Source organism: Chrysochloris asiatica, unplaced genomic scaffold, assembly GCF_000296735.1.
Source record: "Chrysochloris asiatica unplaced genomic scaffold, ChrAsi1.0 scaffold00086, whole genome shotgun sequence".
Taxonomy (NCBI): domain Eukaryota; kingdom Metazoa; phylum Chordata; class Mammalia; order Afrosoricida; family Chrysochloridae; genus Chrysochloris; species Chrysochloris asiatica.
Window position 1 is genome coordinate 8,195,306 of NW_006408604.1, and position 11,306 is coordinate 8,206,611.

The following is an 11,306-nucleotide window of genomic DNA, read 5'->3' on the forward strand; positions in this document are numbered from 1 at the left end:
AAAAAAAAAAAATTAAAAAGCTAAAGTAAATAGAGAGAAATACTGTTATCTGATGGTACATGGAGGGAGGATCATAATCATTGTAATGAAACAGGTGTATGATTTGTTGAATGTAAAACTGATGCTCTGCCCTGTAAACTTTTACTCAATTCACAATAAAAACTTAAAAAGCAAACACAAAAAAGATTAAAAGATAACAATTAGTATCAACGGTAACAAAATATCACATGCAAGTAAAACTTTGATAATATTTCAAAATTTATCTGCAACAGTACATTGAGAGGGAACTGCCAGAAAATTCTATTGGGATTCAGAAAGGATATGAACTAGGGATATCACTGCTGATGTTAGCTGAAAGCAGAGAATACTAGAAAGATGTTGACGTGTGCTTTATTAACTATGCAAAGGCTTTGACTGTGTGGATCATGACAAGCTATGGACAACATTGCAAAGGATAGGTATTCACTATCACTTCATTGTACTCTTGAGGAACCTGTGCATATACCAAGATGCAGTCATTCAAACAGAACAAAGTGAGAATGGTTAGGTGTTCATCATAATTATTCACTCTGTATGCTAAGCAAATGATCTGATAAACTGGATTATATGAAGAACATAGCATCAAGATTAGAGGAAGACTTGTTGACAATCTGCGATATGTAGATAATATAATCTTGCTTGCTGAAGGTGAAGAGGTCTTAAAATAGTCACTGATGAAGATCAAAAACCACAGCCTTCAATGTGGATTGCACCTCAATGTAAATGAAACAAAAATCATTACAACTTGACTAATAAATAGCATCATGACAAATGGAGAAAAGACTGAAGTTGTCCAAGACTTCATTTTACTTGGATCCACAATCAACTCTCATGAAACAGCAGTCAAAAAATCAAATGACATATTGCTCTAGTCATATCTGCTACACAAGAGCAAAGATATCTGCTTGAGGACTAAGGTGAACCTGACACAAGCCATACTATTTCCAATATCCTCAATACGCATGTGAATCTTGGACAATGAATAAGGAGGACAGTAGAATTGATGAATTTGTGTTATGGTGTTGGAGAAGAATATTGAAAGTACGATGGACTGCCAGAAGAACAAACAAATCTGTGTTGGAAGAAGTATAGACAGAATGTTCCTAAGAAGCTAGGATGTTGAGGCTTCATTTCATACTTAGGACATACTGTCAGGAGACACCAGCCTCTGGAGAAGGACATCATGTTTGGAGTGGAGGGTCAGCAAAAACAGAGGAAGGCATCCAATGAGATTGATTGGCACAGTGGCAGCAACAGTAGGCTCAAACATAACAATTGTGAGGATGGCACAGGACCAGGCAGTGTTTCATTCTGTTTTGCAGTGTCGCTATGAGTTGGAACCAACTCGACAGCACCTAACAACAACAACGTATGTTCAGTGTGTCTATTAGACATCTTCTTTTAATCAGGGGCTAATTATTTGCAAAATAAATTTCTTTTTGTCTCAAGTATTTCAGAAACTATAAACAAATGAGGTATCAATTTTCACAAGTTATATCTTTCAGTACATTTTTTAAATTAGATGTTTGAATATGGTTCATACTTGCTGATAAATAATTATGTTTACCATCCAAACTTAAATACTTGGGAGCAAAAGGGAGCATTATTAATAAGGTTTTCACATAAACAAGAAGATATCAGTATTATCCCAAAGTGGAACATATGGTCCTTCTTCTGATAAGTAAATTACTTCTTCAAAAATAATACCAAGGAAAAATAATTGGTGCCTAGAAGCGTATCATTACTCCAAGAGTAATAAAATTTCCCTTTAAATATCTGTAGTCTGTTGTTGCCTAATTCTTTTTTCCTGCCTGCAGGTAATTCAAATGATGCTTTAGTGCACAGGACTTCCTAGAAGCAGAACAGTAACTACAAAAATAAGAGCTACTGATCACATTGGTCACCAATAAGGGAAAGTGGGGGAAAAACAGCAATGAAGTTGTGAGCTAAGGCTGACTACATTTAATAGAGTCCTGCGAACCCAGGTTGAGACCTGGTTGGCCAACAGTATGGCAAGACCCATGAACTCCTAGGATCAAGGCAGTGACATGGTCACAGAAGACTAGAGTGGAGAGTGAAGCATCCAGCTGATATGAAGTGAGGGGAGATGCACAAGAACACCCATACTTGCAGATAGTACCCACTTGACCTGGCTTTAATGGCTGGATGATCAGAATTCAACTAGAAAAAGAAAGAAAAGGGAAAAAGAGTAACCCACTACAATTTGATGAACTTGACCTGTACTTATGGATGCAGTAGCTCAAAAAAGGGAACAAATTTTTACAGTGAGGCTCATTCCCACCCCCTTGGTACACAGGATAGACAAGAATGGGCAACTTAGACATTGGCTACCCAAAACGGAGGAGGCTACAAAGGCAAGAAGTGACTCGCTTATACGCTTTCAAGAGGGAGCCTAGTTCCAAAGGGGATAGGGGCAGGTAGAATCTCTACTGAATGGTTTCCAATTTGTTGAGATGGGGCTGATGAAAGGAGATGGGGATAAGACTCTTGTGGTACAACAATGAATAATTGCCATCAGGACTGACTGTGAGGGTCGGAAATGTAAAGGTAGATGTTTTGTAACAAAAAGAGGGGAGTGGCTGATTTTGCAATCCAAGAGCGGAGGTCCCTGGGACCATCAAGAGAGAAGACAGGAGTGCGGGACCCTACCCAGAGAAGCAGTGATGCCAGAGATGGAAGCAGAGATGATGACGTGGAGAGATGGAGCAGCTGGGGACTCTGGACTCAGGGAGGGAGAGGGGCTGTGTGCTGATGGCTGGGGGTGTACCCTATGGTTGTTTGTTGATGCATGAAGGGGATTGTAATCATTGCAAAGAAATGAAATACAATAGGATGAATGTAAAGCTGGTGTTCTCCCATGTAAGCTATCACATATTTCACAATAAAAACTAAAAAAAAAAAAAAGAGCTACTGAAGACTGGGACTGGGAGTTACTGGTGCTACATAATTCCCTTCATCAAAGCAAGCAGTAGGTCACAAATTAAAGTTGATAAACTTAGAACTCAACTTCTTTAAAAAAGCTATTCAAATACAATCCATATTTTGTGTAAACAGTATCAATCAATGTAAACCATTGAAAAGTGAACAAGAATGGAGAACATTTAACTCAAAGCACTCAAAAATTTACTAAATTGCACACATATAATCATATGTAGTAGTTCAAAATTAATATTCAGGACTTCCTTTAAATTATGTGTCCATTATAAATCCACAAGGCCAAACTTTGTTGGTTTTTTTTATTTTTTGTTATTGCTTTTAAATGCCATCGAATCAGCTTTGACTCATAACAACCCTACATAGGGTTTCTGAGGCTCTACATCTCAATGGAAACAGACAGCCTCATCTGCCTCCCATGGTTCTACTGGTGGACTCAAACCATCGACCATGTGGTTAGCAGCCCAGTGTTGTTCAGACAGAGCCACTGTGCTCCATTAATCCAGATGTTGTTTGTGTTGTTATTGTTGTTAGGTACCATCGAGTCAGTACCAACTCATAGCGACGACCTTATGTACAGCAGAACGAAACATTGCCCAATCCTGGGCCAACCTCACTACTGTTGCCACGCTTGAGCCCATCGATGCTGTCACTTGGCCAATCCATCTCATTGGGGGGTCTTCCTCTTTTTCTCTGACCCTACACCTTACCAAACATGATATCGTTCTCCAGCATCTGGTCCCTCCTAACAATATGCTCAAAGTATGAGAGACGAAGTTTGGCCATCCTGGCCTCCAAGGAGCACTCTGGCTGCACTTCTTCCAAAATGGATCTATTGGTTCTTTTGGCAGCCCATGGCACTATCAGGATTCTCCTCCAACACCGTAACTCGATGTTGTTGTTTAGTGCCATAAAATTGGTTCCAACCCAAAGTGACCCTGTATAGGGTTTCCGAGGAGTGGCTGGTTCAAGTTTCATTGACCTTGCAGTTCAAACGGACTTTGCAGTCTAGCGCATTAGCCCAGAGTGCTGCAGTAGGACTCCATTAATTCAGATAGCAAATGATTAATAAATGTATATTATCCCTCATTCAACAGTTGTCTATTAAGAGTTGATGTAGAAGCTGTTTACTATCCTGAATATCCTTTTCACTTAGACTCATAGTAAAAAGATGTTTACTTAAAGATGTGCTAAACCCAGTATACATTGTTGTTGTTAGGTGCTGTTGAGTAAGCTGTGACTCATAACAACACTGTATAGGGTTTCTGAGGAGCAGCTAGTGGGTTTGAACTGCTGGCAATGTGGTTCACAGTCCAGAGCTTATCCTACACCAGGACTCCAAACCCTGCATATGCAGAGCTAAAAATACAAACAAAATCTCACTCTAGAGAATTTGAATCTTTTTGGAAAAGGAAAAGAATAAAATATCCTTATCCTTCATGGCACAAATGTTGATTTGTAATAGAAAATCTACTGAGTTTGCAATGCTTTTGCTTCAAGACCTTGGGAAAAGAGAAACGATGACACTATTGCTCATTTTGAATTCTTCCCCATAGTAATGTGCATATGCGACAAGTTAAAGTATTTCTGGGACATGGATACCTATACAAAGTCAACAACTGTCCTATTCTCCTGTGCAGCCTGCCCTCACATGATGTGGAAGAAGAGAGTAAATTCCAGTCCAAATCTGGCTGCATTTCATTATCTTTATACAAAGAAAGAATAAAAAGTTAATCAAAGACAATTTTTGGTATTAATTACACTCAATATAGTGTCACTTTGCTGCCCGTGTGTCAATCCATCTCCTTGCGGGGTGTCCTCTTTCTCACAGACCCTCCACTTTACCAAGTGTGATATCCTTCTCCAAAGACTGATCCCTCCTGACAACATGTCAGAAGTATGAGAGACAAAGTCTCACCATCCTGGCTTCTAAGGAGCATTCTGGCTATACTTCTTCCAACATAGATGTTTTTTCTTCTGGCAGTCCATGGTACTGTTAAATATTCTTCTCCAATACTGAAACTCAAATACAGCAGTTCTATGATCTTCTTTATTCATTTGTCCAGGTTTCACATGCATATGAGACTGCTGAAAGCACCCTGGCTTGGATCAGGTGTAGCTTAGTCCTCGAACTGATATTTTTGTTATTGAACACTTTAAAGAGGTCTTGTGCACCAGATTTTAATAAAGCAATATGTCATTTGATTTCTTGACTGTTTCTTCCGTGAGTGTTAATAGTGGATGCAAGCAAAATGAAAGCTTTAACAACTTCAATCTTTTCTCCATTTATCATGTTATTTAGTTATTCTTCCCAAAATTCCTGCAAATTGCCCTTATGGTCACAGCTATCTCCTGGCACATAATCATTCTGTATCTTGATTAAATGATGTGAATGTGAAACACACTCTTCAAATCCTAATGATCACAGTAAAGCAATATGCAAAGTACCCACTCAAATTACAACACATGAGCATAGTAAGATTTGCGAGTGATAACAGAGTTCTACACCGAAGCAAAGTAAACAGATTACAGTCTGAGAATAGATTTTTCTAGGCCAAAAGAAAATAAGTCTTGGAGGAAAAAAATAAGTCTTGGTTTCTCCTTGACTTTACCCCTCACAGCATCCAGCCTTCTAGTCCCGGTTTCTCTGACCTCACTCTTATCCCCTTCTTTGGAAGAGTAGCTTGTTTAGTTTGCTTATCTTCCTGCTTGCTATCTACCATGCCAAGGAGTTCCAGTTCCTAGCCCTCACAGGTTTTCTTTTTCCCAAAAACAAATCCATCTTTTCTAAGAGAGGTGTTGTGCCTTCTATTTATGATAAAAATTTTATCACCTGAAAAAGAGCACACTCAAAATTTAATCAGTTACTACAAGAACACTGTACATGATCAATAAGACTGCCAGATGTATATGATTGATACCCATGGACTCAACAAAACTTTTATTAGCTACACCTAGGTTACTGTGAAATCTGCATAGTTGAACAACATTCTTTCTCTTAAAAGGGTTTATGAACTATAAAGTTCTTGTTGGGGTAGGATTTAGGAGGAAGAGAAAGATTCTCACAAATGTTGGGTAAATAATTCTCCATTTCCTACAAAATAGTAGTAGATATGTCCAGTCCAATCTAATAATATTTAAATAAGTTCATAATTTCTCCAAAGTATATACTTGAGACAGGAGTACAACTAACTCTAAACTGAATAAATAACTTCCTTGGTGATGATGATGGTTAAACCCACAGAAGTTAACAAACATGACTAGTGGAATACAGAAACAATATATATTTTTAAAACAATTTTATTGTTAATTGGGTGTAGGTTTACCAAGCTGGCCAGTTTTACATTTGACAATTCTTAAATATTTAGTTTCATTTTAGACCATATTCAAAGGAGAAAACTTTGTGTAATATCTACAGAAGAAATATGAAAGAACCATGGAAATATTGTCAGAGAAGAAGAGGGAAATTAAAATAATTCAGTATAGAATAGTAAGAACAAACAGTACAGCTGTTGCTCATGAGAAATGCTACAGAGGCTAAGGAGGTTGAGACACAAGATAAACCTATTGACTCAAATCAGTTGAAAATCATTGAGTTTTAAAGAAAATTCCACTGAGCAAAGCTGCCAAAAATTACATTGGCAAGAGATAATAGGTTGGAAATAGAAGCCAAAGGCCCTAAACTAAGGCCATTCTTGAGGAAACCAACCCAAAACCAAACCCACAGTCACCTAGTAATTTTAACTCATAGCAACCCTATATAGATAGGGTTAAGGGAGCAGACAATCCCATCTTTCTCCTGTAAAATGGCTAGTGGGTTTGAACAACTGATCTTGTCATTAGCAGCCCAATGCCTAACCCACAGCACCACCAAGACTGCTTTATCTGTAATATGTTGTATTGTTATTATTGTTAAGTGTCATTAAGTCAACTCTGATTCACCGCAACCCTGTACAGGGTTTCTAAGGAGCAGCTGGTGTGTTTGATTCACTAACCTTTTGGTTAGCAGTCCAGTGCTTATCCCACAGCACCACACCAAGACTCTGTATCTACAATATAGTAAAATTTGTTTACACATAGCATAGGTCTCAACCACTGTGACATGCTAAACTTTGAGTTTAAGATGATACTTTGTAATGTTTGCCAACAGTAGGAATAGGCTAAGGAGCTTTGGTAGTGTAGTGGTTACAAGTCAGGCTGGGCTGCTAATATCAAAGTCAGCAGCTTGAAACTACCAGCAATTATGTGGGAGAAAGATGAGGCTTTCTGTTCCTGTAAAGATTTACAACCTCAGAAACCCTTTACATGGTTGCTTTGAGTTGCAACCGACTCCATGGTACATAACCACCACCACAGGAATAGGTTGGGCTGCACTAAAGCGTTGTTTCTGAGAAGTAAATATATAGTCTAGGATGGAGCCCTGGCATGGCACTGTGGGCTAATGCACTGGACTGCAAAGTCAGTTTGAACCTCCAGGTCGGTGGTTCAAGCTCACCAGCCAGTCCTCAGAAACCCTATATACAAAGTTACTATGGGTCAGAACTGATGCAATGGCACTTAACAACAAAAGATAATGACACCATATGTTCTACTGAAAATATTAGGTCAGCCACATAGCAATTGGACCTAAAACCTTGCTCATATTAATGCCATGCTCCATTCAGCCAATTTAAGGCTACATATGTTGTTGCTGTTATGTGCCGTGGAGTCGGTTCTGACTCATAGCAACCCAGTACAGGGTTTCCAAGGCTGTAAATCTTTACGGGAGCAGAACGCCTCATCGTTCTCCCGCAGAACAGCTGGTAGTTTCAAACTGCTAACCCTGAGGTCCCCGCCCGATTCGTAACCACTACGCTACCAGAGCTCCTTAAGGCTACATATGTTGTTGTTGTTATATGCCGTGTAGTCGATTCTGACTCATAGTGACCCTATACAGGGTTTCCGAGGCCGTAAATCTTTACGGGAGCAGAAAGCCTCATATTTCTACTGCGGAACAGCTGGTAGTTTCGAACTGCTGACCTTAAGGTTCACAGCCTGATTTGTAACCACTACGCTACCAGAGCTCCTTTGAATAACTAGTAGCATCAAGATAATGATTGTTACTGTTGGTATTTTACATCCTCCACAAAATCCAAGCTCTAAACATTAGTCTCTATGTTTGCAACTATAAATAATCCCATTTGGGAATGGGTTGCCTTTGATATGTTAATGAGGCGGGTTGCATTAGATTATATCTTGAGTCAATCTCTTTTGAGATATAAAGGAGATTAAACAAGCTCATAGAGCAGAGAAGGGGGAAGAAAGGCCAAGCCACATGAAGATCACCCAGGAGCAGAAGCTAAGAAGAGACAAGGACCTTCTTCCAGAGCCAACAGAGAAAAAGCCTTCCCCTAGAGCTAGCCTCCTAAATGGTGAGAAAATACATTTCTCTATGTTAAACTAACCAATTTGTGGTATTTCTATTACAGCTAGTTGTTGTTATATGCTATCGAGTCAGTTCTGACTCATAGCAACCCTGTATAGGATTTCCAAGGAGCAGCTGGTAGGTTTGAACCACCAACCGTGTAGTAGCACAGCACTAGATAATTAAGACAATGAATAATAATGATTTTCAAAAATATTTTGAACGAATTTATGTTACCTAAAGTCAAGAGAGATTAGCTAGTATTAGAATTATACTTTTGCTCTAATTGATGAATAGCTAAATGAGATACATAAAACAAACTCCTTATAGACATGGAACAGTAATTAGAATATAGCTACAATCTTTGAAAGAATGATTGCAAAAATATGGCACCAACCATCTCTTCCACAACACTCTGCTAGGTTCTATAATTCATAGCCATGGCCACACAGAACTCAAATACAGTATTCAAATCTATAAGGTTTATTAGGGAAGTTAACAGGTTACAATTCAAGATTAGGAAATGCTCAGAGCACAGTTCTTCCAGTCAGGACAACCTCTTCTCGGCCATGTCGACAGGGAGGCCTCTTTGCCCAGACAATGTTACAAAGCTCTTTTAGGGCTGCTGATAAATGCCCACAAGACAAACCATCCCTCCATAAAGCTCAGCCTGGGGGCACTCAGCTCTAGTTCCATGGGTCAGCAAACCTACCTCCCTCCACCCCTGCCCACACACATACCACCAATTAAGTGCTTGAAGATACCTTACTCGCAAGCAAGTCTCCTGCCCAAAGTCAGTCAGCTTAATTGCTCCATAGGTTGGCAAACTTACAGCTCTGTCTCATGCTCTGGCTCTTGGTTCTGCTGCTGCAGTTCCTCTGCCACTCCTCCAGTGTCACAACTTTCTGTCCCCGTGTCCAGGAGGTTCATGCACAGGGAACTTAGGGTCCAAAGAACATGCGACACTCCTGGTTTTTTGGTAGTCCCCTTCTGCATCTGAGTTGATTCATTTTATACATATTCTAGAGTTTTAAGATTTTACAACAACAATATTGTTAACATCCACAGCTGAATCTTGTTTTTCTATCAGCATCTTTTCTCACCTTCTCTTACCAAGACCTACCGGGGCAGAAATGTTGTTTGGTGGGAGTTACAAACTATGACTAGAAGAGATGCTAGATAAATTGCTACACAACAGTGTCAGGAGAGAAGGTAAGCCTTTTGTTTCTTTCTGACTCTAACTGAGAGCACTGTCTAAATCTCAGTATGGAGAAATCGAGTGGAAACAAATGGTAGTAATCTTACTGTGAATAAGATAAAAGTCATAGATTGGGGCTGCCAAGACAAGTGGGATTTAAGGGGAGGGTCATGGAGATGAGAATCAAAAATAGGACCACAAAAAATTTTGTTTAAAATTCATTTCAGGAAAAAATACTATAGAACAGAACTTCAAATTCTCAAAGGACCCAGAGTTACTGGACTCATCATTGAGAACAGAGGAACCCCAATGATTATTGCCCCAAACATGCTTTAAACCTTGAACAGAAACTTTCCCCTATCCCATGAATTGAACTCTGTCCCCACAAAATATGTGTCAACTTGAATGGACCATGATTCTCAGTTATGTGATTTAACAGTATGTGATGATCCCCCATAATGTGCTCTCATGTGATAAACCAATAAAATGATTAAGGGTAGAGTACAACACAAAAGTTGGATAATTAATAAGACCATAGGAGAATTGATGCATTTGAGGTATGTTGTTATATAAGAGCATTAAAAGTACTATGGAAGAACAAACAAGATGGCGGATCGGGTGGAAGTGCAGTGAGGAGCTCTGCCAGCAACAACACAGAATACAGGACCAAGCAGGCTCAGGGGATGGTCCCAGAACTCTGAACCACATATAAAGGAATATTTAGAAGGTTGGAAGACTTACAGCTGGGAGTTTGTGCAGAAGCAAGAAATCTATTGCTTTCTGGCTCAGGACGCTCAGCTGCTCCAGGAACCATCATCTTGTGTGGGGCCAAGCCGGGGAAGGATCAGAGCAGCCACGAACAACTGCCAGAGCTGTGGAGATAGAGGTGTGGACATTCTTTTTTTTGGTATCTGTTCATTGGTCCCTTGCTGTCTGCATACCTCCATTCTGGTGACTATAGGGATGCCTGAGCTAGTGGAACCCCAGCCCCACCCTCGGAGGGTTCTACTATGCATGTGCTCAGATAGCCTCGAAGTTTAAAGAGACAGTTTCCACTTAAAACCAAACGGCTTACAGATACTCAGCCCAAGAGCAGACCCTGAACTTCTCTTGTTTGTTTTTTAACAAAGAGAAGGAGAGGGCTGTAGGGGGGCAAAGAGAGTTTTAAAGCAAATCAGGCTGAAGGTTGGATTGGTGCCTGAGGTGTAGGATAACAACAAACACTGGCATCTTGGAATCTCTCAGGCAGCTTTGAAGGGAGGAAGCTGAAGAGAGGATATTAAAGTCATTCTCATATTAAGCTACAAATTTCTTTTTTTTTTTTTCCTTCTTTTTCTTCTCTCCCTTTTCTATGATTAGAGACTGCACTATCAGTCTTGTTTTTGTTGTTGCTGTTCTTTAGTCTTTTTTTTTTTTCCATGCTGGTGTTGTTTTGCTATTATATGCACCCTCCTTCTGCCTTTGGAGGACTCTTTGTCTCCCTATATTACACAAGAAGAGTCAGCAACTGTTGCCATACAGTCAAGCTACAATCACACTCTATAAAACACCAAAACCCAGGCAAGAACCAATACCAACTGCCATATACCAGGGAACAGACAACACCTGTGAAAGTAACGCTGAGTTAAACAACAAGAAGAGTGAACAGGGAAGCCCACATCCTGATTACATCTTCTTGGAAGCAATCAGAAAGCATAAAAAATACCAAAA